The sequence below is a fragment of the Acipenser ruthenus genome, chromosome 35, assembly GCF_902713425.1.
Source record: "Acipenser ruthenus chromosome 35, fAciRut3.2 maternal haplotype, whole genome shotgun sequence".
NCBI lineage: Eukaryota > Metazoa > Chordata > Actinopteri > Acipenseriformes > Acipenseridae > Acipenser > Acipenser ruthenus.
Window position 1 is genome coordinate 5,877,992 of NC_081223.1, and position 12,302 is coordinate 5,890,293.

The 12,302-nt window shown below is 40.2% G+C and overlaps 1 pseudogene; it reads right to left on the reverse strand.

The window, feature by feature from the left end:
• Window positions 1–12,302, reverse strand: part of LOC117395249 (P2X purinoceptor 4-like) — a 36,606-nt pseudogene that overhangs the window by 22,729 nt on the left and 1,575 nt on the right.

Genomic DNA, 12,302 nt, shown 5'->3' on the forward strand with positions numbered 1-12,302 from the left:
TACCTGTGATAAACTACTGTGATCGACGACATCCCATAATACTCTCTCCAGCTCAGAGTCATTGGTAACTGCCACGCCTTTCACTTCCGCGGTCACCGAGCTGACAAGGTGACTGTTTTCCTGGTATTCCTTTTTCCAAAACAGGATGACACTGCCGAGTTCAAACACAGTGTTAGCAGAGAGAACGGATAGAGAAAAAACAGCATGACACTGCTGAGTTCAAACACAGTGTTAGCAGAGAGAATGGATAGACAAAAAACAGCATGACACTGCTGAGTACAAACACAGTGTTAGCAGAGAGAACGGATAGAGAAAAAACAGCATGACACTGCCGAGGTGCAAACACAGTGTTAGCAGAGAAGACAGATAGAGAAAAAACAGCATGACACTCCTGAATTCAAACACAGTGTTAGCAGAGAAGACAGATAAAGAAAAAACAGCATGACAGTGCTGAGTTCAAACACAGTGTTAGCAGAGAGAATGGATAGAGAAAAAACAGCATGACACTGCTGAGTTCAAACACAGTGTTAGCAGACAGAATGGATAGAGAAAAAACAGCATGACACTGCTGAGTTCAAACACAGTGTTAGCAGAGAGAATGGATAGAGAAAAAACAGCGTGACACTGCCGAGTTCAAACACAGTGTTAGCAGAGAGAATGGATAGAGAAAAAACAGCATGACACTGCTGAGTTCAAACACAGTGTTAGCAGAGAAGACAGATAGAGAAAAAACAGCATGACACTGCTGAGTTCAAACACAGTGTTAGCAGAAAAGACAGATAGAGAGAAAAAACAGCATGACACTGCTGAGTTCAAACACAGTGTTAGCAGAGAGAATGGATAGAGAAAAAACAGCATGACAGTGCTGAGTTCAAACACAGTGTTAGCAGAGAAGACAGTTAGAGAAAAAACAGCATGACACTGCTGAGTTCAAACACAGTGATAGCAGAGAGAATGGATAGAGAAAAAACAGCATGACACTGCCGAGTTCAAACACAGTGTTAGCAGAGAAGACAGATAGAGAAAAAACAGCATGACACTGCTGAGTTCAAACACAGTGTTAGCAGAGAGAATGGATAGAGAAAAAACATCATGACACTGCTGAGGTGCAAACACAGTGTTAGCAGAGAAGACAGATAGAGAAAAAACAGCATGACACTGCTGAGTTCAAACACAGTGTTAGCAGAGAGAATGGATAGAGAAAAAACAGCATGACACTGCCGAGGTGCAAACACAGTGTTAGCAGAGAAGACAGATAGAGAAAAAAACAGCGTGACACTGCCGAGTTCAAACACAGTGTTAGCAGAGAAGACAGATAGAGAAAAAACAGCATGACACTGCTGAGGTGCAAACACAGTGTTAGCAGAGAAGACAGATAGAGAAAAAACAGCATGACACTGCTGAGTTCAAACACAGTGTTAGCAGAGAGAATGGATAGAGAAAAAACAGCGTGACACTGCCGAGTTCAAACACAGTGTTAGCAGAGAGAATGGAAAGAGAAAAAACAGCATGACACTGCTGAGGTGCAAACACAGTGTTAGCAGAGAAGACAGATAGAGAAAAAACAGCATGACACTGCTGAGTTCAAACACAGTGTTAGCAGAGAGAATGGATAGAGAAAAAACAGCATGACAGTGCTGAGTTCAAACACAGTGTTAGCAGAGAAGACAGATAGAGAGAAAAAACAGCATGACACTGTCGATATGCAAACACAGTGTTAGCAGAGAGAATGGATAGAGAAAAAACAGCATGACAGTGCTGAGTTCAAACACAGTGTTAGCAGAGAGAATGGATAGAGAAAAAACAGCATGACACTGCTGAGGTGCAAACACAGTGTTAGCAGAGAAGACAGATAGAGAAAAAACAGCATGACACTGCTGAGTTCAAACACAGTGTTAGCAGAGAAGACAGATAGAGAGAAAAAACAGCATGACACTGTCGATGTGCAAACACAGTGTTAGCAGAGAGAATGGATAGAGAAAAAACAGCATGACACTGCCGAGGTGCAAACAGAGTGTTAGCAGAGAGAATGGATAGAGAAAAAACAGCATGACACTGCTGAGGTGCAAACACAGTGTTAGCAGAGAAGACAGATAAAGAAAAAACAGCATGACACTGCTGAGTTCAAACACAGTGTTAGCAGAGAGAATGGATAGAGAAAAAAACAGCATGACACTGCCGAGGTGCAAACAGAGTGTTAGCAGAGAGAATGGATAGAGAAAAAAACAGCATGACACTGCTGAGGTGCAAACACAGTGTTAGCAGAGAGAATGGATAGAGAAAAAACAGCATGACACTGCCGAGTTCAAACACAGTGTTAGCAGAGAAGACAGATAGAGAAAAAACAGCATGACACTGCTGAGTTCAAACAGTGTTAGCAGAGAGAATGGATAGAGAAAAAACAGCATGACAGTGCTGAGTTCAAACACAGTGTTAGCAGAGAAGACAGATAGAGAGAAAAAACAGCATGACACTGTCGATATGCAAACACAGTGTTAGCAGAGAGAATGGATAGAGAAAAAACAGCATGACAGTGCTGAGTTCAAACACAGTGTTAGCAAAGAGAATGGATAGAGAAAAAACAGCATGACACTGCCCAGTTCAAACACAGTGTTAGCAGAGAAGACAGATAGAGAAAAAACAGCATGACACTGCTGAGGTGCAAACACAGTGTTAGCAGAGAAGACAGATAGAGAAAAAACAGCATGACACTGCCGAGGTGCAAACAGAGTGTTAGCAGAGAAGACAGATAGAGAAAAAACAGCATGACAGTGCTGATTTCAAACACAGTGTTAGCAGAGAGAATGGATAGAGAAAAAACAGCATGACACTGCTGAGTTCAAACACAGTGTTAGCAGAGAGAATGGATAGAGAAAAAACAGCATGACACTGCCGAGTTCAAACACAGTGTTAGCAGAGAAGACAGATAGAGAAAAAACAGCATGACACTGCTGAGTTCAAACACAGTGTTAGCAGAGAGAATGGATAGAGAAAAAACAGCATGACACTGCTGAGTTCAAACACAGTGTTAGCAGAGAGAACGGATAGAGAAAAAACAGCATGACACTGCTGAGTTCAAACACAGTGTTAGCAGAGAAGACAGATAGAGAGAAAAAACAGCATGACACTGTCGATGTGCAAACACAGTGTTAGCAGAGAGAATGGATAGAGAAAAAACAGCATGACACTGCCGAGGTGCAAACAGAGTGTTAGCAGAGAGAATGGATAGAGAAAAAACAGCATGACACTGCTGAGGTGCAAACACAGTGTTAGCAGAGAAGACAGATAAAGAAAAAACAGCATGACACTGCTGAGTTCAAACACAGTGTTAGCAGAGAGAATGGATAGAGAAAAAAACAGCATGACACTGCCGAGGTGCAAACAGAGTGTTAGCAGAGAGAATGGATAGAGAAAAAAACAGCATGACACTGCTGAGGTGCAAACACAGTGTTAGCAGAGAGAATGGATAGAGAAAAAACAGCATGACACTGCCGAGTTCAAACACAGTGTTAGCAGAGAAGACAGATAGAGAAAAAACAGCATGACACTGCTGAGTTCAAACACAGTGTTAGCAGAGAAGACAGATAGAGAAAAAACAGCATGACACTGCTGAGGTGCAAACACAGTGTTAGCAGAGAGAATGGATAGAGAAAAAACAGCATGACACTGCCGAGTTCAAACACAGTGTTAGCAGAGAAGACAGATAGAGAGAAAAAACAGCATGACACTGTCGATATGCAAACACAGTGTTAGCAGAGAGAATGGATAGAGAAAAAAACAGCATGACAGTGCTGAGTTCAAACACAGTGTTAGCAGAGAAGACAGATAGAGAAAAAAAACTGCATGACACTGCTGAGGTGCAAACACAGTGTTAGCAGAGAGAATGGATAGAGAAAAAACAGCATGACACTGCCGAGTTCAAACACAGTGTTAGCAGAGAAGACAGATAGAGAAAAAAAACAGCATGACACTGCTGAGGTGCAAACACAGTGTTAGCAGAGAAGACAGATAGAGAAAAAATCAGCATGACACTGCTGAGGTGCAAACACAGTGTTAGCAGAGAAGACAGATATAGAAAAAACAGCATGACACTGCCGAGTTCAAACACAGTGTTAGCAGAGAAGACAGATAGAGAAAAAATAGCATGACAGTGCTGAGTTCAAACACAGTGTTAGCAGAGAAGACAGGTAGAGAGAAAAAACAGCATGACACTGTCGATGTGCAAACACAGTGTTAGCAGAGAGAATGGATAGAGAAAAAACAGCATGACACTGCTGAGGTGCAAACACAGTGTTAGCAGAGAAGACAGATAGAGAAAAAACAGCATGACACTACTGAGTTCAAACACAGTGTTAGCAGAGAGAATGGATAGAGAAAAAACAGCATGACACTGCCGAGTTCAAACACAGTGTTAGCAGAGAAGACAGATAGAGAAAAAAAACAGCATGACACTGCTGAGGTGCAAACACAGTGTTAGCAGAGAAGACAGATAGAGAAAAAATCAGCATGACACTGCTGAGGTGCAAACACAGTGTTAGCAGAGAAGACAGATATAGAAAAAACAGCATGACACTGCCGAGTTCAAACACAGTGTTAGCAGAGAAGACAGATAGAGAAAAAATAGCATGACAGTGCTGAGTTCAAACACAGTGTTAGCAGAGAAGACAGGTAGAGAGAAAAAACAGCATGACACTGTCGATGTGCAAACACAGTGTTAGCAGAGAGAATGGATAGAGAAAAAACAGCATGACACTGCCGAGGTGCAAACACAGTGTTAGCAGAGAAGACAGATAGAGAAAAAAGAGCGTGACACTGCCGAGTTCAAACACAGTGTTAGCAGAGAAGACAGATAGAGAAAAAACAGCATGACACTGCTGAGTTCAAACACAGTGTTAGCAGAGAGAACGGATAGAGAAAAAACAGCATGACACTGCTGAGTTCAAACACAGTGTTAGCAGAGAGGAGTGTTAGCAGAGAGAATGGATAGAGAAAAAACAGCATGACACTGCTGAGGTGCAAACACAGTGTTAGCAGAGAAGACAGATAAAGAAAAAACAGCATGACACTGCTGAGTTCAAACACAGTGTTTGCAGAGAGAATGGATAGAGAAAAAACAGCATGACACTGCTGAGGTGCAAACACAGTGTTAGCAGAGAAGACAGATAAAGAAAAAACAGCATGACACTGCTGAGTTCAAACACAGTGTTAGCAGAGAGAATGGAAAGAGAAAAACAGCATGACACTGCTGAGTTCAAACACAGTGTTAGCAGAGAAGACAGATAGAGAAAAAACAGCATGACACTGCTGAGTTCAAACACAGTGTTAGCAGAGAGAATGGAAAGAGAAAAACAGCATGACACTGCTGAGTTCAAACACAGTGTTAGCAGAGAAGACAGATAGAGAAAAAACAGCATGACACTGCTGAGTTCAAACACAGTGTTAGCAGAGAGAATGGATAGAGAAAAACAGCATGACACTGCTGAGTTCAAACACAAATTAATGGCAAAAAAGACATCAATTCAAACAAGACAAAAACAAAAACAAAGACAAAAACAACTAAAACAGTCATGAAAACATAAATACAAAATAGAAGCATAAAACTTCAAACAGATTTACATGATCCTGCCCAGAGTCAATATTTATAGGATTTACAAGCCTGGTAATATAATAAATATTTCGGAGTGATTTAAAAACGTATTGTGAAGAGGCTGCTTTTATGTTAGAAGAATGAATTCCAGAGATCAGATGCCTGATACACAACAGCACATTGGCCTGTATTATATCTCAATTTAGGGATTTTAAAAGTAGGCACATTCAGCCTGATCTTCAGAAGGCACATTTTTAGAGAGAAAATCGAGGTCACAATGCATTTGCACTGCAAGTTTTTTTTTTTTTTTATTTTTTTTTTGCCACCAAATTATACATCTTTGTTTTCAACAGGGGCAGGTTCATTTCTCCCACTTGAAAATCATTTTGCAACTTCTGCTTCGGGCCCCCTAACTTTTGGCCCCATAACTTCTCATCAGGGATGCTTGAAATCTGTTTGCTGCGGGAAGATTTTTTATCTAGCCAGATATTGCATGTTTTTAAATTTTGTGGGGAAAGTCAGTTTTTGGCAACATACGCAAGACAGTGATGAACACCACTGAATTAGCTTTACCTTTACATACTTTATATTTAAAATATTTGCGGGTGAGCATTGTAGAAGGTGTACATGGTAGCTTACTATCAATCAAACTGCTGTTTTGGTCGCACACAGTATGGATGATTGGAGATGTAACCAATCAATCTGCAGTGTGTACAAGACTGTACAAGTGAGCGGGAGTTTTAATTTTTGATGAAGAGTCGTGGTTAAGAAGACTGGCCTGGCCTGCATCAGGTGATAAAAACTGCTTGTAACAGGGGAGATCTGTACTGACTGTCTGGCGCATGCATGGTTCTGCAGGAAGAGGGCAGCAGCCTCGTAAGATCCGCCTGTCAGTCATGGCGATGACACAGAGAGTTGGGGAAGAGGGTGTGTTGGGTTTCCCTCTCTCTGAGTGGCTGAGAGGCAGGCCTTGGGGGATTGCTCAGCCCATAAGTACTGCGCTTGGTTATGCATTTGGGTGGCCGTGATTGGGAATACACAGAGATGGTTCTAAGCAGGACAACAAGAAGTTTAAAGTGCAGATTGTTTCTGTACAGCGGTGCGTGGAAACTGGATACGTTCCGAGCACACAGAAACATTATGAAGCCCAAAGTCTCGGCATGTAAGAACAAGGCCATCGTTCCAGTTCAAGGGAGCACAAATTGTATTTTGGCTTACCATGTCAGCATGCCAAGCGGTCCCCTCGAAACGTATAAATCCATGTAGATAACAAAATGTAATACTGTGACAGAAATATGAGTTTTGGTTGTAAATCTCCCTCCCGACGTGTGAGGGCACTAAGCAGCGAAAGGGGAAGTCTTTGGACGGGCTGGCCTGACAGTTCTTTCCCCAGGCCGGGAAGTCAGTCAGTCTGGAAGAAGGCGAGACTCCGTTGCAGGAACGTATTGACCCGGAAGGGAAACGAGGTAGCAGCTGCAGCCAGTAGAGACAGCTGCAGTCGTTTACCAAGGGGTCATGCATGATAGCATAAAGGGGACGGAGGATCGTAAATCTTTTCCTTCGCTTGATTCAGAGTGACAAGGAACTGGAAGGACCAGGAGAGATCCCCATTGAATTGTATTAGAGAAAAGAGTTTGTGAGTGTTTTGTTTGTTTTGTTGCTGTTAGTTATTGTCTTTTGTTTTTGTGAAATTCACTAGACGGCTAACACGTCTCCGGAGCTGTCGCCTTGGGCCAGCACTACCTGGAGCAACAACACCACAGTCACTGTTTATTGTTATCACCCACCCCGAGCACTACTGCACGCACCTGGACTGGTGACCATTTAGTATTATTGTGGGGCGGATAACATGTTATTATTATTTGGTCTGCACACCATTATAATTGTTTCCTTCCGTGCTTTACACATTGGTGTATATTGCTGGAGGATTATTGTTTTTTCCGCCAGACCGGGAGTTTACAAATAAAAGAAACCCCTTTTTCTAAACCGGATTACAGTTTCCTTTGTGTGGTTATTTCTGCACTGCATCACCTCTGCACCTGTTTCTAATCAGCAGCCACTTTGTCACAAATACCTAGAATGGTAGCCTAACTGTCATCTCAGAAGCATCAAGATGAGGTTTTTAAATTTGCTTTGGGTTTTACAGAAGAAATAATAATAATAATAATAATAATAATAATAATAATAATAATAATAATAATAAACAGATTTTAATTTTATTTTTTTCTGCCCTGGCTGTCTTTGCCTGCCTTTTCGCATGTTACCGCCTTGTTTCCGCCCCTTCAAAATGTCACACATACCGGCTGGGGATTGGTCAACAGCTGATTTCATGTTGTATTCGGCGGTCCCTCCAGTCCTGCTCATTTCGCAGATTGGAAATGGCTTTTTTGGTTTCGGGATTAACAAAATGCGATATGGAAACTCGCGATATTATCGCATAAACAATCTTTCGCAAGAGTGATCAGGGTTTGATTTGGTTTGGCCCTTGTTAGAATTGGCACTGCTCAAAACGACCGATGAAGTAACCTACACAGATAATAATGCATATAACAGCAATATACACCCGTACCTGAAACTGTGGAAGATACAGTATATGACGCGATTGAAAATATGAGACAAGTTTTCTGATGTAAATGTAGCAGGTAAGACAACTGCTACTAACAACCTAATTGCGTGTTAATTGAAACTGATTTAATGTACCTTATAAAAGCTGTGTTCCATTGACTGCTCTTGACCGCAACGCTGTTTTTCGATCAGGACTGCCAGCGAGTTCCTTTGTTACTCTTCAGAGAAGGGCGATCAGGGAAACTCCGTGTCCACGGTAATTCAACTCGCCGAGGAGTGTGACCGCCACTGTTTCTTGTATCATGATTAGATTAAAGGGTTTCGCTTTGTTTATTTTAGCTCTTTTTTACTGTCTATGCGGTTTTGACCTGTAGTTATCCGAACCGCATTTTGTGTAGTACTAAACTGATTTAGCGCTTGCTTCTGTTGCCCATCCTGCCGTTGTATACGTACTGCAATATTACTAACCATAGCTAACACTAAGGAATTCTTCCTGGGCCTCTGCCAGCATGGTAGGGTGATTTTGGAGGGGTGAGTTGTTTTGTTTGGAATTATATTTTGTTTTTTACGTTTATTGCACAATTATGGTTTGTTTTGTATTCACCTTGGTCTTCTGTATTTTCTTTTTGTTATAGAGAATTGCGTTGTTGTAATTACATGTCTGGTTTTGATATATATGCACTTGTAGTTTGAATACTATTTTTCTTTTTTAGTTTGCCCCTCTATGAGCACACGCTGGGAGAGATCCAGTGGTTTAAAATTAAGGTGTGCCTTGTGCTTATCATCTATTGTATTAGTTGAATCCTTAAGCACATGCTTGTTGGCCATCGTGTGGCAGTTTTCGGTATTGCATCTATCAGTCATTTTCTATACATAGTTCTGCATTCATTGTTGATCTTGTTTTAGTTTAATATTTCTTTTGTAATAAAACATTCTAAACTGCATTCTTGTCTGCTGGCTCATTTAATTGAGGGGGGGGGCTGTTGTAGAAACTTGGTAACATTTGCTTATGTGTCTAGTCCTATAGGGTATCCCTCCAGCTCTATAATATAAAACTCTATATTAGGGGGTGGCGTACTCAGATTAGCTTTTAGGGGTGCAGTGAGGGGGGGGGGAGAAAGTCACAGTGCGTCCGCTACATATATGTGCTAGATAAAGACATTAGCATTGATTAGAGTTTGAAGGGCATCTGCTTTGAAATCTATCACACCAAAGTTATTTCTAAAAAGTGATATGCCTGCACAATGACTTTTTGCTGCACTGTAATTATAATGCTGCCATGGGGGGGGATGTTGTGATTTATATTGTTATAATGCTATAATTGTAAACACATTGTTGTTGTTTAAGTCCTATTGAAAATAATATATTTCCATGTTTCATAACAATATAAGAATTTATTTTTTTAAACTATAGCAAAGTAATTTTATCTAAATTACTTATTTGAGGGCTGAGAATGAAAAATTTGGAAATTGCCAAAATAAATGGGCAGCTGGACGGTTAATGTAATACTTCCATATGAGTGCACACAGTTTGAAATCTGTATTTAGTGCATTTCTGATTATTGGATGTCCACACGTGGGTGCTGATGTGTAGACTGCATTGTGTTTCACTGGGCTTTGGCCTGACTTCAATGACAATGGCTCAGCTAGTATATTCATTACTTTATGTTTTCTGTAGAGGAGATAGGGAGTCAGACCCGAAGCTGGCTGAAACCATTGGAATGGTTTATTTTACAGGTACGTTGTTCTCCTGTTTATTTTTGTTGTTTACATTAAATGAGTAGTAGTGTTAAATATTTTATGAAACTGTTAGAAAAATAAGGTTCAATGTAAATGATAAAACATGCAATAATGTGTTTTCTGAGAAATGTATTTTATTTCAGCATGCTATCTCTAAATATAATTGTATTTTGTATTACTGCATGATTGGGAAGGAGGGATAGGGAGTAATAAATGAAGCTGGCTGAAACCATTTGGATTCTTTATTTTAAAGTTACTGCATGAGTGGGAACGGCTGCAAGAACTGCCTTCAATAAACCGTCTATTGGAGAACCTGAGGATTCCCTGTCTCAGTTCTTGTGTGATGCAGGAGAGAGGGAGTAACACAGGGAATATATATATATAATATATCAAGGAGGCAGTACGGTCCAGTGGCTACAGTCCCAGGCTTGTAACCAGTTCAAATGCCACCTCTGCCACTGACTGACTCACGTGTGACCCTGAGCAAGTCACTTTATCTTCTTGCAATCCAACCCTGCGGATGAGATGTTAAGTCAATGTCCTATTGTAAGTGACTCTGCATATAATGCACAGTTCACAGCCTGCCTCTGTAAAGCACTTTGTGATGGTATATACAGTGCAATATCATATTAAGGGATTTCTTGTCTTCAAAGCTAGGGGTATAAATTAAAATAAGTATTGGTTGCCATGGATATATGCCTACACGTATTCATAAAGATTTAACTTATGAGTTATGTAAAGAATATTTTTTTTCCCCCAAAGTAAATAAAGTTTGAGATTGATTTAAAAAAAAAAAAAACTATACTCTTGTGAAAGAAATACGAGGTCCCTATTTGCAAAACATTAAGGACGGTCTGTTTTAAGGAATGTTTTCTGTACTGTGTTTTTCAGCTTTTATTAATTCAATCAACTTTTTAAAAAAAGTTGGAGGCTGTGTGGTCCAGTGGTTAAAGAAAAGGGTTTGTAACCAGGAGGTCCCCGGTTCAAATCCCACCTCAGCCACTGACTCATTGTGTGACCCTGAGTAAGTCACTTAACCTCCTTGTGCTCCGTCTTTTGGGTGAGATGTAATTGTAAGCGACTCTGCAGCTGATGCATAGTTCACATAGTCTCTGTAAGTCGCCTTGGATAAAGGCGTCTGCTACATAAACAAATAATAATAATAATAATATAAAAATAAAGATCTATCTATAAACTAAGCGAGTGTTGACTCACTTTGTTTCCTTGAGAAAAAAAAAGCAAGCAGAAAAAAATCAAACATGACAAATATGGTGATTTTGTATCACTAGTGCGTACTGGAATACTGTGATTTACATACTGGAGTTTGTATATGCTTGTGAAGTCTGAGAGGAACACATTGATTGGCTGTGCTAACAGTCACTTCGCATTCACATTTTAGGGCCCCCTACTTTTTGTCCCATAATTCAAGCACTGATCAACAATGAGAAAAAAAGGAAAAATACATTAATAGCCACCCAAGTTGAGTTTTGCTCGATGATGAGATTTTAGCACATCAAACTGTTCTTTTCGGCAAAGGTTTAGAGCCACTGGCAAATTTAAAATAAGGAAGGATATAACTGAAAAAATAAACGCAACGTCTTCCATAAAAAATGTCAAATAAAGAAGTCCAAAAATGACTATGCGACCTAAAGCACAGAACAGCAGTTGTTCACCCCCTAGTCTCTGTAAGTCGCTTTGGATAAAAGCGTCTTTTAAATGACTAAATAATATTACTACTACAGCGTGCCTATAGAAAAATACATCTTTAACTTATTTCAATATAAATGTATTCTATGATGTAATATTAATATTCATATTCTTTACATGCAATACCTGAATGTTTCTGTATGTTTGTGAACAATCAGAATATAAACGGTAAACATTAATATGCATTTGCTATATTTGTGCAATACCGGGGTATGCCAATAGATGGTGACCTACTCTAGGAGAGTATATTAAGTTCCAAGTTTGTAGGGACAGAGTGTGTACTAATACAGTTGTTGTATTGGCTACATGTGTGAGACTCGGTAAATAATACATGCATACATGCCAACAGTCCCTATATGGTCGGGACAGTCCCGATTTCCTAGCAAATGACCCGCGTCCCGATGCTTAGGAAGAAAGTCACGATATTTACCCATAGAAAAAAAAGTATTCTGCACAGTCGAGTTAGTCTTCGTGCGGCTTATACAAAAGTAAGAACGCTTCATTATGTTTATTTTTACTGTCATGATGGTCGTGTTAAGTTGGTGGGATACGTCTATTATATGATAATGAGTGTTTTTTTTCGTATGACTCCTCCCATATTGAAACTGCATTGAAATCAACAAGCTGGCAAATGCCAAGAGCTCAATGGTAATTACCTACTGCAAACAGTTCAGCAGACATGGAATTCCAGATGAAGTGATATC